Source organism: Daphnia pulicaria, chromosome 3, assembly GCF_021234035.1.
Source record: "Daphnia pulicaria isolate SC F1-1A chromosome 3, SC_F0-13Bv2, whole genome shotgun sequence".
NCBI classification, from domain to species: Eukaryota; Metazoa; Arthropoda; class Branchiopoda; order Diplostraca; family Daphniidae; genus Daphnia; species Daphnia pulicaria.
The window spans coordinates 929,654-945,985 of record NC_060915.1 but is presented as its reverse complement, the minus strand read 5'-3'; the positions used below and the strand labels follow the sequence as shown (position 1 = coordinate 945,985).

Sequence of the window (16,332 nt, the reverse complement as noted above, 5' to 3'; positions counted from 1 at the left end):
GATGAATTTAACCTATCTCTAAGGCATTGAAATGTTTTATCTACGAATTTGGACTGGTAACCATCGTGATTGAAAAAAAATTTCAAGAAGTTTGTTATTGAAAACCAACTGTTCATCGCCAACGACATCCCGTATTCCCAAGCGGTCATCCTTCCAAGTACTAACGGGACTCGACGTAACTTAACTTCTGGGAGCTGACGAGACCAGGTGCGTTCTACGTGATATGGCCGTTGACATTAAAAAATGAAAAACTACCCTCCCAGTCCCAATGGATGAATAGAAAATCACTTCAAAGTGATAGAAATGTTGGTTCATTGAATTTGGACTCGTAACCATCGCGAATAAAAAAGCGCGATAAACTTTGAAAAACTCGCAATGAAATTTATCCAGAATCATTCCTATAGATGAATTGAACCTATCTCTATGCCATTGATATTTTTGATCTACGAATTTGGACTGGTAACCATCGCGATTAAAAAACGCGATAAACTTTGAAAAACTGTCAATGGAATTGATCCAGAATCATTCTTATAGATGAATTGAACCTATCTCTAAGGCATTGAAATTTTTTATCTACGAATTTGGACTGGTAACCATCGTGATTGAAAAAAAATTTCAAGAAGTTTGTTATTGAAAACAAACTGTTCATCGCCAACGACATCCCGTATTCCCAAGCGGTCACCCTTCCAAGTACTAACAGGACTCGACGTAACTTAACTTCTGGGAGCTGACGAGACCAGGTGCGTTCTACGTGATATGGCCGTTGACATTCAAAAATGAAAAATTACCCTCCCAGTCCCAATGGATGAATAGAAAATCACTTCAAAGTGATAGAAATGTTTGTTCATTGAATTTGGACTCGTAACCATCGCGAATAAAAAAGCGCGATAAACTTTGAAAAACTCGCAATGAAATTTATCCAGAATCATTCCTATAGATGAATTGAACCTATCTCTATGCCATTGATATTTTTGATCTACGAATTTGGACTGGTAACCATCGCGATTAAAAAACGCGATAAACTTTGAAAAACTCTCAATGGAATTGATCCAAAATCATTCTTATAGATGAATTTAACCTATCTCTAAGGCATTGAAATGTTTTATCTACGAATTTGGACTGGTAACCATCGTGATTGAAAAAAAAATTTCAAGAAATTTGTTATTGAAAAAAAACTATTCATCGCCAACGACATCCCGTATTCCCACCCTTCCAAGTACTAACGGGACTCGACGTAACTTAACTTCTGGGAGCTGACGAGACCAGGTGCGTTCTACGTGATATGGCCGTTGACATTCAAAAATGAAAATTTACCCTCCCAGTCCCAATGGATGAATAGAAAATCACTTCAAAGTGATAGAAATGTTTGTTCATTGAATTTGGACTCGTAACCATCGCGAATAAAAAAGCGCGATAAACTTTGAAAAACTCGCAATGAAATTTATCCAGAATCATTCCTATAGATGAATTGAACCTATCTCTATGCCATTGATATTTTTGATCTACGAATTTGGACTGGTAACCATCGCGATTAAAAAACGCGATAAACTTTGAAAAACTGTCAATGGAATTGATCCAGAATCATTCTTATAGATGAATTGAACCTATCTCTAAGGCATTGAAATTTTTTATCTACGAATTTGGACTGGTAACCATCGTGATTGAAAAAAAATTTCAAGAAGTTTGTTATTGAAAACAAACTGTTCATCGCCAACGACATCCCGTATTCCCAAGCGGTCACCCTTCCAAGTACTAACAGGACTCGACGTAACTTAACTTCTGGGAGCTGACGAGACCAGGTGCGTTCTACGTGATATGGCCGTTGACATTCAAAAATGAAAAATTACCCTCCCAGTCCCAATGGATGAATAGAAAATCACTTCAAAGTGATAGAAATGTTTGTTCATTGAATTTGGACTCGTAACCATCGCGAATAAAAAAGCGCGATAAACTTTGAAAAACTCGCAATGAAATTTATCCAGAATCATTCCTATAGATGAATTGAACCTATCTCTATGCCATTGATATTTTTGATCTACGAATTTGGACTGGTAACCATCGCGATTAAAAAACGCGATAAACTTTGAAAAACTCTCAATGGAATTGATCCAAAATCATTCTTATAGATGAATTTAACCTATCTCTAAGGCATTGAAATGTTTTATCTACGAATTTGGACTGGTAACCATCGTGATTGAAAAAAAAATTTCAAGAAATTTGTTATTGAAAAAAAACTATTCATCGCCAACGACATCCCGTATTCCCACCCTTCCAAGTACTAACGGGACTCGACGTAACTTAACTTCTGGGAGCTGACGAGACCAGGTGCGTTCTACGTGATATGGCCGTTGACATTCAAAAATGAAAATTTACCCTCCCAGTCCCAATGGATGAATAGAAAATCACTTCAAAGTGATAGAAATGTTTGTTCATTGAATTTGGACTCGTAACCATCGCGAATAAAAAAGCGCGATAAACTTTGAAAAACTCGCAATGAAATTTATCCAGAATCATTCAAATAGATGAATTGAACCTATCTCTATGCCATTGATATTTTTGATCTACGAATTTGGACTGGTAACCATCGCGATTAAAAAACGCGATAAACTTTGAAAAACTGTCAATGGAATTGATCCAGAATCATTCTTATAGATGAATTGAACCTATCTCTAAGGCATTGAAATTTTTTATCTACGAATTTGGACTGGTAACCATCGTGATTGAAAAAAAATTTCAAGAAGTTTGTTATTGAAAACCAACTGTTCATCGCCAACGACATCCCGTATTCCCAAGCGGTCATCCTTCCAAGTACTAACGGGACTCGACGTAACTTAACTTCTGGGAGCTGACGAGACCAGGTGCGTTCTACGTGATATGGCCGTTGACATTAAAAAATGAAAAACTACCCTCCCAGTCCCAATGGATGAATAGAAAATCACTTCAAAGTGATAGAAATGTTGGTTCATTGAATTTGGACTCGTAACCATCGCGAATAAAAAAGCGCGATAAACTTTGAAAAACTCGCAATGAAATTTATCCAGAATCATTCAAATAGATGAATTGAACCTATCTCTATGCCATTGATATTTTTGATCTACGAATTTGGACTGGTAACCATCGCGATTAAAAAACGCGATAAACTTTGAAAAACTGTCAATGGAATTGATCCAGAATCATTCTTATAGATGAATTGAACCTATCTCTAAGGCATTGAAATTTTTTATCTACGAATTTGGACTGGTAACCATCGTGATTGAAAAAAAATTTCAAGAAGTTTGTTATTGAAAACCAACTGTTCATCGCCAACGACATCCCGTATTCCCAAGCGGTCATCCTTCCAAGTACTAACGGGACTCGACGTAACTTAACTTCTGGGAGCTGACGAGACCAGGTGCGTTCTACGTGATATGGCCGTTGACATTAAAAAATGAAAAACTACCCTCCCAGTCCCAATGGATGAATAGAAAATCACTTCAAAGTGATAGAAATGTTGGTTCATTGAATTTGGACTCGTAACCATCGCGAATAAAAAAGCGCGATAAACTTTGAAAAACTCGCAATGAAATTTATCCAGAATCATTCCTATAGATGAATTGAACCTATCTCTATGCCATTGATATTTTTGATCTACGAATTTGGACTGGTAACCATCGCGATTAAAAAACGCGATAAACTTTGAAAAACTGTCAATGGAATTGATCCAGAATCATTCTTATAGATGAATTGAACCTATCTCTAAGGCATTGAAATTTTTTATCTACGAATTTGGACTGGTAACCATCGTGATTGAAAAAAAATTTCAAGAAGTTTGTTATTGAAAACAAACTGTTCATCGCCAACGACATCCCGTATTCCCAAGCGGTCACCCTTCCAAGTACTAACGGGACTCGACGTAACTTAACTTCTGGGAGCTGACGAGACCAGGTGCGTTCTACGTGATATGGCCGTTGACATTCAAAAATGAAAAATTACCCTCCCAGTCCCAATGGATGAATAGAAAATCACTTCAAAGTGATAGAAATGTTTGTTCATTGAATTTGGACTCGTAACCATCGCGAATAAAAAAGCGCGATAAACTTTGAAAAACTCGCAATGAAATTTATCCAGAATCATTCCTATAGATGAATTGAACCTATCTCTATGCCATTGATATTTTTGATCTACGAATTTGGACTGGTAACCATCGCGATTAAAAAACGCGATAAACTTTGAAAAACTCGCAATGAAATTTATCCAGAATCATTCCTATAGATGAATTGAACCTATCTCTATGCCATTGATATTTTTGATCTACGAATTTGGACTGGTAACCATCGTGATTGAAAAAAAATTTCAAGAAATTTATTATTGAAAACAAACTTTTCATCGCCAACGACATCCCGTATTCCCAAGCGGTCACCCTTCCAAGTACTAACGGGATTCGACGTGACTTAACTTCTGGGAGCTGACGAGACCAGGTGCGTTCTACGTGATATGGCCGTTGACATTCAAAAATGAAAAATTACCCTCCCAGTCCCAATGGATGAATAGAAAATCACTTCAAAGTGATAGAAATGTTTGTTCATTGAATTTGGACTCGTAACCATCGCGAATAAAAAAGCGCGATAAACTTTGAAAAACTCGCAATGAAATTTATCCAGAATCATTCAAATAGATGAATTGAACCTATCTCTATGCCATTGATATTTTTGATCTACGAATTTGGACTGGTAACCATCGCGATTAAAAAACGCGATAAACTTTGAAAAACTGTCAATGGAATTGATCCAGAATCATTCTTATAGATGAATTGAACCTATCTCTAAGGCATTGAAATTTTTTATCTACGAATTTGGACTGGTAACCATCGTGATTGAAAAAAAATTTCAAGAAGTTTGTTATTGAAAACAAACTGTTCATCGCCAACGACATCCCGTATTCCCAAGCGGTCACCCTTCCAAGTACTAACGGGACTCGACGTAACTTAACTTCTGGGAGCTGACGAGACCAGGTGCGTTCTACGTGATATGGCCGTTGACATTCAAAAATGAAAATTTACCCTCCCAGTCCCAATGGATGAATAGAAAATCACTTCAAAGTGATAGAAATGTTTGTTCATTGAATTTGGACTCGTAACCATCGCGAATAAAAAAGCGCGATAAACTTTGAAAAACTCGCAATGAAATTTATCCAGAATCATTCCTATAGATGAATTGAACCTATCTCTATGCCATTGATATTTTTGATCTACGAATTTGGACTGGTAACCATCGCGATTAAAAAACGCGATAAACTTTGAAAAACTCGCAATGAAATTTATCCAGAATCATTCCTATAGATGAATTGAACCTATCTCTATGCCATTGATATTTTTGATCTACGAATTTGGACTGGTAACCATCGTGATTGAAAAAAAATTTCAAGAAATTTATTATTGAAAACAAACTTTTCATCGCCAACGACATCCCGTATTCCCAAGCGGTCACCCTTCCAAGTACTAACGGGATTCGACGTGACTTAACTTCTGGGAGCTGACGAGACCAGGTGCGTTCTACGTGATATGGCCGTTGACATTCAAAAATGAAAAATTACCCTCCCAGTCCCAATGGATGAATAGAAAATCACTTCAAAGTGATAGAAATGTTTGTTCATTGAATTTGGACTCGTAACCATCGCGAATAAAAAAGCGCGATAAACTTTGAAAAACTCGCAATGAAATTTATCCAGAATCATTCAAATAGATGAATTGAACCTATCTCTAATCCATTGATATTTTTGATCTACGAATTTGGACTGGTAACCATCGCGATTAAAAAACGCGATAAACTTTGAAAAACTCTCAATGGAATTGATCCAGAATCATTCTTATAGATGAATTTAACCTATCTCTAAGGCATTGAAATGTTTTATCTACGAATTTGGACTGGTAACCATCGTGATTGAAAAAAAAATTTCAAGAAATTTGTTATTGAAAACAAACTATTCATCGCCAACGACATCCCGTATTCCCAAGCGGTCACCCTTCCAAGTACTAACGGGACTCGACGTAACTTAACTTCTGGGAGCTGACGAGACCAGGTGCGTTCTACGTGATATGGCCGTTGACATTCAAAAACGAAAATTTACCCTCCCAGTCCCAATGGATGAATAGAAAATCACTTCAAAGTGATAGAAATGTTTGTTCATTGAATTTGGACTCGTAACCATCGCGAATAAAAAAGCGCGATAAACTTTGAAAAACTCGCAATGAAATTTATCCAGAATCATTCCTATAGATGAATTGAACCTATCTCTATGCCATTGATATTTTTGATCTACGAATTTGGACTGGTAACCATCGCGATTAAAAAACGCGATAAACTTTGAAAAACTCTCAATGGAATTGATCCAGAATCATTCTTATAGATGAATTTAACCTATCTCTAAGGCATTGAAATGTTTTATCTACGAATTTGGACTGGTAACCATCGTGATTGAAAAAAAAATTTCAAGAAATTTGTTATTGAAAACAAACTATTCATCGCCAACGACATCCCGTATTCCCAAGCGGTCACCCTTCCAAGTACTAACGGGACTCGACGTAACTTAACTTCTGGGAGCTGACGAGACCAGGTGCGTTCTACGTGATATGGCCGTTGACATTCAAAAATGAAAATTTACCCTCCCAGTCCCAATGGATGAATAGAAAATCACTTCAAAGTGATAGAAATGTTTGTTCATTGAATTTGGACTCGTAACCATCGCGAATAAAAAAGCGCGATAAACTTTGAAAAACTCGCAATGAAATTTATCCAGAATCATTCAAATAGATGAATTGAACCTATCTCTAAGCCATTGATATTTTTGATCTACGAATTTGGACTGGTAACCATCGCGATTAAAAAACGCGATAAACTTTGAAAAACTCTCAATGGAATTGATCCAGAATCATTCTTATAGATGAATTTAACCTATCTCTAAGGCATTGAAATGTTTTATCTACGAATTTGGACTGGTAACCATCGTGATTGAAAAAAAAATTTCAAGAAATTTGTTATTGAAAACAAACTATTCATCGCCAACGACATCCCGTATTCCCAAGCGGTCACCCTTCCAAGTACTAACGGGACTCGACGTAACTTAACTTCTGGGAGCTGACGAGACCAGGTGCGTTCTACGTGATATGGCCGTTGACATTCAAAAATGAAAATTTAACCTCCCAGTCCCAATGGATGAATAGAAAATCACTTCAAAGTGATAGAAATGTTTGTTCATTGAATTTGGACTCGTAACCATCGCGAATAAAAAAGCGCGATAAACTTTGAAAAACTCGCAATGAAATTTATCCAGAATCATTCCTATAGATGAATTGAACCTATCTCTATGCCATTGATATTTTTGATCTACGAATTTGGACTGGTAACCATCGCGATTAAAAAACGCGATAAACTTTGAAAAACTCGCAATGAAATTTATCCAGAATCATTCCTATAGATGAATTGAACCTATCTCTATGCCATTGATATTTTTGATCTACGAATTTGGACTGGTAACCATCGTGATTGAAAAAAAATTTCAAGAAATTTATTATTGAAAACAAACTTTTCATCGCCAACGACATCCCGTATTCCCAAGCGGTCACCCTTCCAAGTACTAACGGGATTCGACGTGACTTAACTTCTGGGAGCTGACGAGACCAGGTGCGTTCTACGTGATATGGCCGTTGACATTCAAAAATGAAAAATTACCCTCCCAGTCCCAATGGATGAATAGAAAATCACTTCAAAGTGATAGAAATGTTTGTTCATTGAATTTGGACTCGTAACCATCGCGAATAAAAAAGCGCGATAAACTTTGAAAAACTCGCAATGAAATTTATCCAGAATCATTCAAATAGATGAATTGAACCTATCTCTAAGCCATTGATATTTTTGATCTACGAATTTGGACTGGTAACCATCGCGATTAAAAAACGCGATAATCTTTGAAAAACTCTCAATGGAATTGATCCAGAATCATTCTTATAGATGAATTTAACCTATCTCTAAGGCATTGAAATGTTTTATCTACGAATTTGGACTGGTAACCATCGTGATTGAAAAAAAAATTTCAAGAAATTTGTTATTGAAAACAAACTATTCATCGCCAACGACATCCCGTATTCCCAAGCGGTCACCCTTCCAAGTACTAACGGGACACGACGTAACTTAACTTCTGGGAGCTGACGAGACCAAGTGCGTTCTACGTGATATGGCCGTTGACATTCAAAAATGAAAAATTACCCTCCCAGTCCCAATGGATGAATAGAAAATCACTTCAAAGTGATAGAAATGTTTGTTCATTGAATTTGGACTCGTAACCATCGCGAATAAAAAAGCGCGATAAACTTTGAAAAACTCGCAATGAAATTTATCCAGAATCATTCAAATAGATGAATTGAACCTATCTCTAAGCCATTGATATTTTTGATCTACGAATTTGGACTGGTAACCATCGCGATTAAAAAACGCGATAAACTTTGAAAAACTCTCAATGGAATTGATCCAGAATCATTCTTATAGATGAATTTAACCTATCTCTAAGGCATTGAAATGTTTTATCTACGAATTTGGACTGGTAACCATCGTGATTGAAAAAAAAATTTCAAGAAATTTGTTATTGAAAACAAACTATTCATCGCCAACGACATCCCGTATTCCCAAGCGGTCACCCTTCCAAGTACTAACGGGACTCGACGTAACTTAACTTCTGGGAGCTGACGAGACCAGGTGCGTTCTACGTGATATGGCCGTTGACATTCAAAAACGAAAATTTACCCTCCCAGTCCCAATGGATGAATAGAAAATCACTTCAAAGTGATAGAAATGTTTGTTCATTGAATTTGGACTCGTAACCATCGCGAATAAAAAAGCGCGATAAACTTTGAAAAACTCGCAATGAAATTTATCCAGAATCATTCCTATAGATGAATTGAACCTATCTCTATGCCATTGATATTTTTGATCTACGAATTTGGACTGGTAACCATCGCGATTAAAAAACGCGATAAACTTTGAAAAACTCTCAATGGAATTGATCCAGAATCATTCTTATAGATGAATTTAACCTATCTCTAAGGCATTGAAATGTTTTATCTACGAATTTGGACTGGTAACCATCGTGATTGAAAAACAAATTTCAAGAAATTTGTTATTGAAAACAAACTATTCATCGCCAACGACATCCCGTATTCCCAAGCGGTCACCCTTCCAAGTACTAACGGGACTCGACGTAACTTAACTTCTGGGAGCTGACGAGACCAGGTGCGTTCTACGTGATATGGCCGTTGACATTCAAAAACGAAAATTTACCCTCCCAGTCCCAATGGATGAATAGAAAATCACTTCAAAGTGATAGAAATGTTTGTTCATTGAATTTGGACTCGTAACCATCGCGAATAAAAAAGCGCGATAAACTTTGAAAAACTCGCAATGAAATTTATCCAGAATCATTCCTATAGATGAATTGAACCTATCTCTATGCCATTGATATTTTTGATCTACGAATTTGGACTGGTAACCATCGCGATTAAAAAACGCGATAAACTTTGAAAAACTCTCAATGGAATTGATCCAGAATCATTCTTATAGATGAATTTAACCTATCTCTAAGGCATTGAAATGTTTTATCTACGAATTTGGACTGGTAACCATCGTGATTGAAAAAAAAATTTCAAGAAATTTGTTATTGAAAACAAACTATTCATCGCCAACGACATCCCGTATTCCCAAGCGGTCACCCTTCCAAGTACTAACGGGACTCGACGTAACTTAACTTCTGGGAGCTGACGAGACCAGGTGCGTTCTACGTGATATGGCCGTTGACATTCAAAAATGAAAATTTACCCTCCCAGTCCCAATGGATGAATAGAAAATCACTTCAAAGTGATAGAAATGTTTGTTCATTGAATTTGGACTCGTAACCATCGCGAATAAAAAAGCGCGATAAACTTTGAAAAACTCGCAATGAAATTTATCCAGAATCATTCAAATAGATGAATTGAACCTATCTCTAAGCCATTGATATTTTTGATCTACGAATTTGGACTGGTAACCATCGCGATTAAAAAACGCGATAAACTTTGAAAAACTCTCAATGGAATTGATCCAGAATCATTCTTATAGATGAATTTAACCTATCTCTAAGGCATTGAAATGTTTTATCTACGAATTTGGACTGGTAACCATCGTGATTGAAAAAAAAATTTCAAGAAATTTGTTATTGAAAACAAACTATTCATCGCCAACGACATCCCGTATTCCCAAGCGGTCACCCTTCCAAGTACTAACGGGACTCGACGTAACTTAACTTCTGGGAGCTGACGAGACCAGGTGCGTTCTACGTGATATGGCCGTTGACATTCAAAAACGAAAATTTACCCTCCCAGTCCCAATGGATGAATAGAAAATCACTTCAAAGTGATAGAAATGTTTGTTCATTGAATTTGGACTCGTAACCATCGCGAATAAAAAAGCGCGATAAACTTTGAAAAACTCGCAATGAAATTTATCCAGAATCATTCCTATAGATGAATTGAACCTATCTCTATGCCATTGATATTTTTGATCTACGAATTTGGACTGGTAACCATCGCGATTAAAAAACGCGATAAACTTTGAAAAACTCTCAATGGAATTGATCCAGAATCATTCTTATAGATGAATTTAACCTATCTCTAAGGCATTGAAATGTTTTATCTACGAATTTGGACTGGTAACCATCGTGATTGAAAAAAAAATTTCAAGAAATTTGTTATTGAAAACAAACTATTCATCGCCAACGACATCCCGTATTCCCAAGCGGTCACCCTTCCAAGTACTAACGGGACACGACGTAACTTAACTTCTGGGAGCTGACGAGACCAGGTGCGTTCTACGTGATATGGCCGTTGACATTTAAAAATGAAAAATTACCCTCCCAGTCCCAATGGATGAATAGAAAATCACTTCAAAGTGATAGAAATGTTTGTTCATTGAATTTGGACTCGTAACCATCGCGAATAAAAAAGCGCGATAAACTTTGAAAAACTCGCAATGAAATTTATCCAGAATCATTCAAATAGATGAATTGAACCTATCTCTAAGCCATTGATATTTTTGATCTACGAATTTGGACTGGTAACCATCGCGATTAAAAAACGGGATAAACTTTGAAAAACTCTCAATGGAATTGATCCAGAATCATTCTTATAGATGAATTTAACCTATCTCTAAGGCATTGAAATGTTTTATCTACGAATTTGGACTGGTAACCATCGTGATTGAAAAAAAAATTTCAAGAATTTTGTTATTGAAAACAAACTATTCATCGCCAACGACATCCCGTATTCCCAAGCGGTCACCCTTCCAAGTACTAACGGGACTCGACGTAACTTAACTTCTGGGAGCTGACGAGACCAGGTGCGTTCTACGTGATATGGCCGTTGACATTCAAAAATGAAAATTTAACCTCCCAGTCCCAATGGATGAATAGAAAATCACTTCAAAGTGATAGAAATGTTTGTTCATTGAATTTGGACTCGTAACCATCGCGAATAAAAAAGCGCGATAAACTTTGAAAAACTCGCAATGAAATTTATCCAGAATCATTCAAATAGATGAATTGAACCTATCTCTAAGCCATTGATATTTTTGATCTACGAATTTGGACTGGTAACCATCGCGATTAAAAAACGGGATAAACTTTGAAAAACTCTCAATGGAATTGATCCAGAATCATTCTTATAGATGAATTTAACCTATCTCTAAGGCATTGAAATGTTTTATCTACGAATTTGGACTGGTAACCATCGTGATTGAAAAAAAAATTTCAAGAAATTTGTTATTGAAAACAAACTATTCATCGCCAACGACATCCCGTATTCCCAAGCGGTCACCCTTCCAAGTACTAACGGGACTCGACGTAACTTAACTTCTGGGAGCTGACGAGACCAGGTGCGTTCTACGTGATATGGCCGTTGACATTCAAAAATGAAAATTTAACCTCCCAGTCCCAATGGATGAATAGAAAATCACTTCAAAGTGATAGAAATGTTTGTTCATTTAATTTGGACTCGTAACCATCGCGAATAAAAAAGCGCGATAAACTTTGAAAAACTCGCAATGAAATTTATCCAGAATCATTCCTATAGATGAATTTAACCTATCTCTATGCCATTGATATTTTTGATCTACGAATTTGGACTGGTAACCATCGTGATTGAAAAAAAATTTCAAGAAATTTGTTATTGAAAACAAACTATTCATCGCCAACGACATCCCGTATTCCCAAGCGGTCAACCTTCCAAGTACTAACGGGACTCGACGTAACTTAACTTCTGGGAGCTGACGAGACCATGTGCGTTCTACGTGATATGGCCGTTGACATTCAAAAATGAAAATTTACCCTCCCAGTCCCAATGGATGAATAGAAAATCACTTCAAAGTGATAGAAATGTTTGTTCATTGAATTTGGACTCGTAACCATCGCGAATAAAAAAGCGCGATAAACTTTGAAAAACTCGCAATGAAATTTATCCAGAATCATTCCTATAGATGAATTGAACCTATCTCTATGCCATTGATATTTTTGATCTACGAATTTGGACTGGTAACCATCGCGATTAAAAAACGGGATAAACTTTGAAAAACTCTCAATGGAATTGATCCAGAATCATTCTTATAGATGAATTTAACCTATCTCTAAGGCATTGAAATGTTTTATCTACGAATTTGGACTGGTAACCATCGTGATTGAAAAAAAAATTTCAAGAAATTTGTTATTGAAAACAAACTATTCATCGCCAACGACATCCCGTATTCCCAAGCGGTCACCCTTCCAAGTACTAACGGGACTCGACGTAACTTAACTTCTGGGAGCTGACGAGACCAGGTGCGTTCTACGTGATATGGCCGTTGACATTCAAAAATGAAAATTTACCCTCCCAGTCCCAATGGATGAATAGAAAATCACTTCAAAGTGATAGAAATGTTTGTTCATTGAATTTGGACTCGTAACCATCGCGAATAAAAAAGCGCGATAAACTTTGAAAAACTCGCAATGAAATTTATCCAGAATCATTCAAATAGATGAATTGAACCTATCTCTAAGCCATTGATATTTTTGATCTACGAATTTGGACTGGTAACCATCGCGATTAAAAAACGGGATAAACTTTGAAAAACTCTCAATGGAATTGATCCAGAATCATTCTTATAGATGAATTTAACCTATCTCTAAGGCATTGAAATGTTTTATCTACGAATTTGGACTGGTAACCATCGTGATTGAAAAAAAAATTTCAAGAAATTTGTTATTGAAAACAAACTATTCATCGCCAACGACATCCCGTATTCCCAAGCGGTCACCCTTCCAAGTACTAACGGGACTCGACGTAACTTAACTTCTGGGAGCTGACGAGACCAGGTGCGTTCTACGTGATATGGCCGTTGACATTCAAAAATGAAAATTTAACCTCCCAGTCCCAATGGATGAATAGAAAATCACTTCAAAGTGATAGAAATGTTTGTTCATTTAATTTGGACTCGTAACCATCGCGAATAAAAAAGCGCGATAAACTTTGAAAAACTCGCAATGAAATTTATCCAGAATCATTCCTATAGATGAATTTAACCTATCTCTATGCCATTGATATTTTTGATCTACGAATTTGGACTGGTAACCATCGTGATTGAAAAAAAATTTCAAGAAATTTGTTATTGAAAACAAACTATTCATCGCCAACGACATCCCGTATTCCCAAGCGGTCAACCTTCCAAGTACTAACGGGACTCGACGTAACTTAACTTCTGGGAGCTGACGAGACCATGTGCGTTCTACGTGATATGGCCGTTGACATTCAAAAATGAAAATTTACCCTCCCAGTCCCAATGGATGAATAGAAAATCACTTCAAAGTGATAGAAATGTTTGTTCATTGAATTTGGACTCGTAACCATCGCGAATAAAAAAGCGCGATAAACTTTGAAAAACTCGCAATGAAATTTATCCAGAATCATTCCTATAGATGAATTGAACCTATCTCTATGCCATTGATATTTTTGATCTACGAATTTGGACTGGTAACCATCGCGATTAAAAAACGCGATAAACTTTGAAAAACTCTCAATGGAATTGATCCAGAATCATTCTTATAGATGAATTTAACCTATCTCTAAGGCATTGAAATGTTTTATCTACGAATTTGGACTGGTAACCATCGTGATTGAAAAAAAAATTTAAGAAATTTGTTATTGAAAACAAACTGTTCATCGCCAACGACATCCCGTATTCCCAAGCGGTCACCCTTCCAAGTACTAACGGGACTCGACGTAACTTAACTTCTGGGAGCTGACGAGACCATGTGCGTTCTACGTGATATGGCCGTTGACATTCAAAAATGAAAATTTACCCTCCCAGTCCCAATGGATGAATAGAAAATCACTTCAAAGTGATAGAAATGTTTGTTCATTGAATTTGGACTCGTAACCATCGCGAATAAAAAAGCGCGATAAACTTTGAAAAACTTGCAATGAAATTTATCCAGAATCATTCCTATAGATGAATTGAACCTATCTCTATGCCATTGATATTTTTGATCTACGAATTTGGACTGGTAACCATCGCGATTAAAAAACGCGATAAACTTTGAAAAACTCTCAATGGAATTGATCCAGAATCATTCTTATAGATGAATTTAACCTATCTTTAAGGCATTGAAATGTTTTATCTACGAATTTGGACTGGTAACCATCGCGATTAAAAAACGGGATAAACTTTGAAAAACTCTCAATGGAATTGATCCAGAATCATTCTTATAGATGAATTTAACCTATCTCTAAGGCATTGAAATGTTTTATCTACGAATTTGGACTGGTAACCATCGTGATTGAAAAAAAAATTTCAAGAAATTTGTTATTGAAAACAAACTATTCATCGCCAACGACATCCCGTATTCCCAAGCGGTCACCCTTCCAAGTACTAACGGGACTCGACGTAACTTAACTTCTGGGAGCTGACGAGACCAGGTGCGTTCTACGTGATATGGCCGTTGACATTCAAAAATGAAAATTTACCCTCCCAGTCCCAATGGATGAATAGAAAATCACTTCAAAGTGATAGAAATGTTTGTTCATTGAATTTGGACTCGTAACCATCGCGAATAAAAAAGCGCGATAAACTTTGAAAAACTCGCAATGAAATTTATCCAGAATCATTCCTATAGATGAATTGAACCTATCTCTAAGCCATTGATATTTTTGATCTACGAATTTGGACTGGTAACCATCGCGATTAAAAAACGCGATAAACTTTGAAAAACTCTCAATGGAATTGATCCAGAATCATTCTTATAGATGAATTGAACCTATCTCTAAGGCATTGAAATGTTTTATCTACGAATTTGGACTGGTAACCATCGTGATTGAAAAAAAAATTTCAAGAAATTTGTTATTGAAAACAAACTATTCATCGCCAACGACATCCCGTATTCCCAAGCGGTCACCCTTCCAAGTACTAACGGGACTCGACGTAACTTAACTTCTGGGAGCTGACGAGACCAGGTGCGTTCTACGTGATATGGCCGTTGACATTCAAAAATGAAAATTTACCCTCCCAGTCCCAATGGATGAATAGAAAATCACTTCAAAGTGATAGAAATGTTTGTTCATTGAATTTGGACTCGTAACCATCGCGAATAAAAAAGCGCGATAAACTTTGAAAAACTCGCAATGAAATTTATCCAGAATCATTCCTATAGATGAATTGAACCTATCTCTAAGCCATTGATATTTTTGATCTACGAATTTGGACTGGTAACCATCGCGATTAAAAAACGCGATAAACTTTGAAAAACTCTCAATGGAATTGATCCAGAATCATTCTTATAGATGAATTGAACCTATCTCTAAGGCATTGAAATGTTTTATCTACGAATTTGGACTGGTAACCATCGTGATTGAAAAAAAAATTTCAAGAAATTTGTTATTGAAAACAAACTATTCATCGCCAACGACATCCCGTATTCCCAAGCGGTCACCCTTCCAAGTACTAACGGGACTCGACGTAACTTAACTTCTGGGAGCTGACGAGACCAGGTGCGTTCTACGTGATATGGCCGTTGACATTCAAAAATGAAAATTTAACCTCCCAGTCCCAATGGATGAATAGAAAATCACTTCAAAGTGATAGAAATGTTTGTTCATTTAATTTGGACTCGTAACCATCGCGAATAAAAAAGCGCGATAAACTTTGAAAAACTCGCAATGAAATTTATCCAGAATCATTCCTATAGATGAATTTAACCTATCTCTATGCCATTGATATTTTTGATCTACGAATTTGGACTGGTAACCATCGT

The 16,332-nt window shown here is 36.5% G+C and overlaps 31 pseudogenes; all 31 read right to left on the bottom strand.

The window, feature by feature from the left end:
- Positions 1-116: 116 nt before the first annotated feature.
- LOC124334296 lies at positions 117-235 on the bottom strand (annotated as a pseudogene).
- A 414-nt stretch (positions 236-649) lies between these two features.
- On the bottom strand, positions 650-768 carry LOC124333765 (annotated as a pseudogene).
- A 415-nt stretch (positions 769-1,183) lies between these two features.
- On the bottom strand, positions 1,184-1,294 carry LOC124330571 (annotated as a pseudogene).
- A 414-nt stretch (positions 1,295-1,708) lies between these two features.
- On the bottom strand, positions 1,709-1,827 carry LOC124333764 (annotated as a pseudogene).
- Positions 1,828-2,242: 415 nt separating this feature from the next.
- LOC124330570 lies at positions 2,243-2,353 on the bottom strand (annotated as a pseudogene).
- Positions 2,354-2,767: 414 nt separating this feature from the next.
- Positions 2,768-2,886, bottom strand: LOC124334295 (annotated as a pseudogene).
- Positions 2,887-3,300: 414 nt separating this feature from the next.
- On the bottom strand, positions 3,301-3,419 carry LOC124334294 (annotated as a pseudogene).
- A 414-nt stretch (positions 3,420-3,833) lies between these two features.
- On the bottom strand, positions 3,834-3,952 carry LOC124330846 (annotated as a pseudogene).
- A 414-nt stretch (positions 3,953-4,366) lies between these two features.
- On the bottom strand, positions 4,367-4,485 carry LOC124335572 (annotated as a pseudogene).
- A 414-nt stretch (positions 4,486-4,899) lies between these two features.
- Positions 4,900-5,018, bottom strand: LOC124330844 (annotated as a pseudogene).
- Positions 5,019-5,432: 414 nt separating this feature from the next.
- LOC124335571 lies at positions 5,433-5,551 on the bottom strand (annotated as a pseudogene).
- Positions 5,552-5,966: 415 nt separating this feature from the next.
- On the bottom strand, positions 5,967-6,085 carry LOC124330843 (annotated as a pseudogene).
- A 415-nt stretch (positions 6,086-6,500) lies between these two features.
- Positions 6,501-6,619, bottom strand: LOC124330842 (annotated as a pseudogene).
- A 415-nt stretch (positions 6,620-7,034) lies between these two features.
- On the bottom strand, positions 7,035-7,153 carry LOC124330841 (annotated as a pseudogene).
- A 414-nt stretch (positions 7,154-7,567) lies between these two features.
- LOC124335570 lies at positions 7,568-7,686 on the bottom strand (annotated as a pseudogene).
- Positions 7,687-8,101: 415 nt separating this feature from the next.
- Positions 8,102-8,220, bottom strand: LOC124335544 (annotated as a pseudogene).
- Positions 8,221-8,635: 415 nt separating this feature from the next.
- LOC124330840 lies at positions 8,636-8,754 on the bottom strand (annotated as a pseudogene).
- A 415-nt stretch (positions 8,755-9,169) lies between these two features.
- LOC124330839 lies at positions 9,170-9,288 on the bottom strand (annotated as a pseudogene).
- Positions 9,289-9,703: 415 nt separating this feature from the next.
- Positions 9,704-9,822, bottom strand: LOC124330838 (annotated as a pseudogene).
- Positions 9,823-10,237: 415 nt separating this feature from the next.
- On the bottom strand, positions 10,238-10,356 carry LOC124330837 (annotated as a pseudogene).
- A 415-nt stretch (positions 10,357-10,771) lies between these two features.
- LOC124334596 lies at positions 10,772-10,890 on the bottom strand (annotated as a pseudogene).
- Positions 10,891-11,305: 415 nt separating this feature from the next.
- LOC124330836 lies at positions 11,306-11,424 on the bottom strand (annotated as a pseudogene).
- Positions 11,425-11,839: 415 nt separating this feature from the next.
- Positions 11,840-11,958, bottom strand: LOC124330835 (annotated as a pseudogene).
- Positions 11,959-12,242: 284 nt separating this feature from the next.
- Positions 12,243-12,361, bottom strand: LOC124329821 (annotated as a pseudogene).
- A 415-nt stretch (positions 12,362-12,776) lies between these two features.
- LOC124330833 lies at positions 12,777-12,895 on the bottom strand (annotated as a pseudogene).
- Positions 12,896-13,310: 415 nt separating this feature from the next.
- On the bottom strand, positions 13,311-13,429 carry LOC124330832 (annotated as a pseudogene).
- Positions 13,430-13,713: 284 nt separating this feature from the next.
- Positions 13,714-13,832, bottom strand: LOC124329820 (annotated as a pseudogene).
- Positions 13,833-14,246: 414 nt separating this feature from the next.
- On the bottom strand, positions 14,247-14,365 carry LOC124335130 (annotated as a pseudogene).
- Positions 14,366-14,910: 545 nt separating this feature from the next.
- LOC124330831 lies at positions 14,911-15,029 on the bottom strand (annotated as a pseudogene).
- Positions 15,030-15,444: 415 nt separating this feature from the next.
- On the bottom strand, positions 15,445-15,563 carry LOC124330830 (annotated as a pseudogene).
- Positions 15,564-15,978: 415 nt separating this feature from the next.
- Positions 15,979-16,097, bottom strand: LOC124330829 (annotated as a pseudogene).
- Between the last annotated feature and the right edge of the window lie 235 nt (positions 16,098-16,332).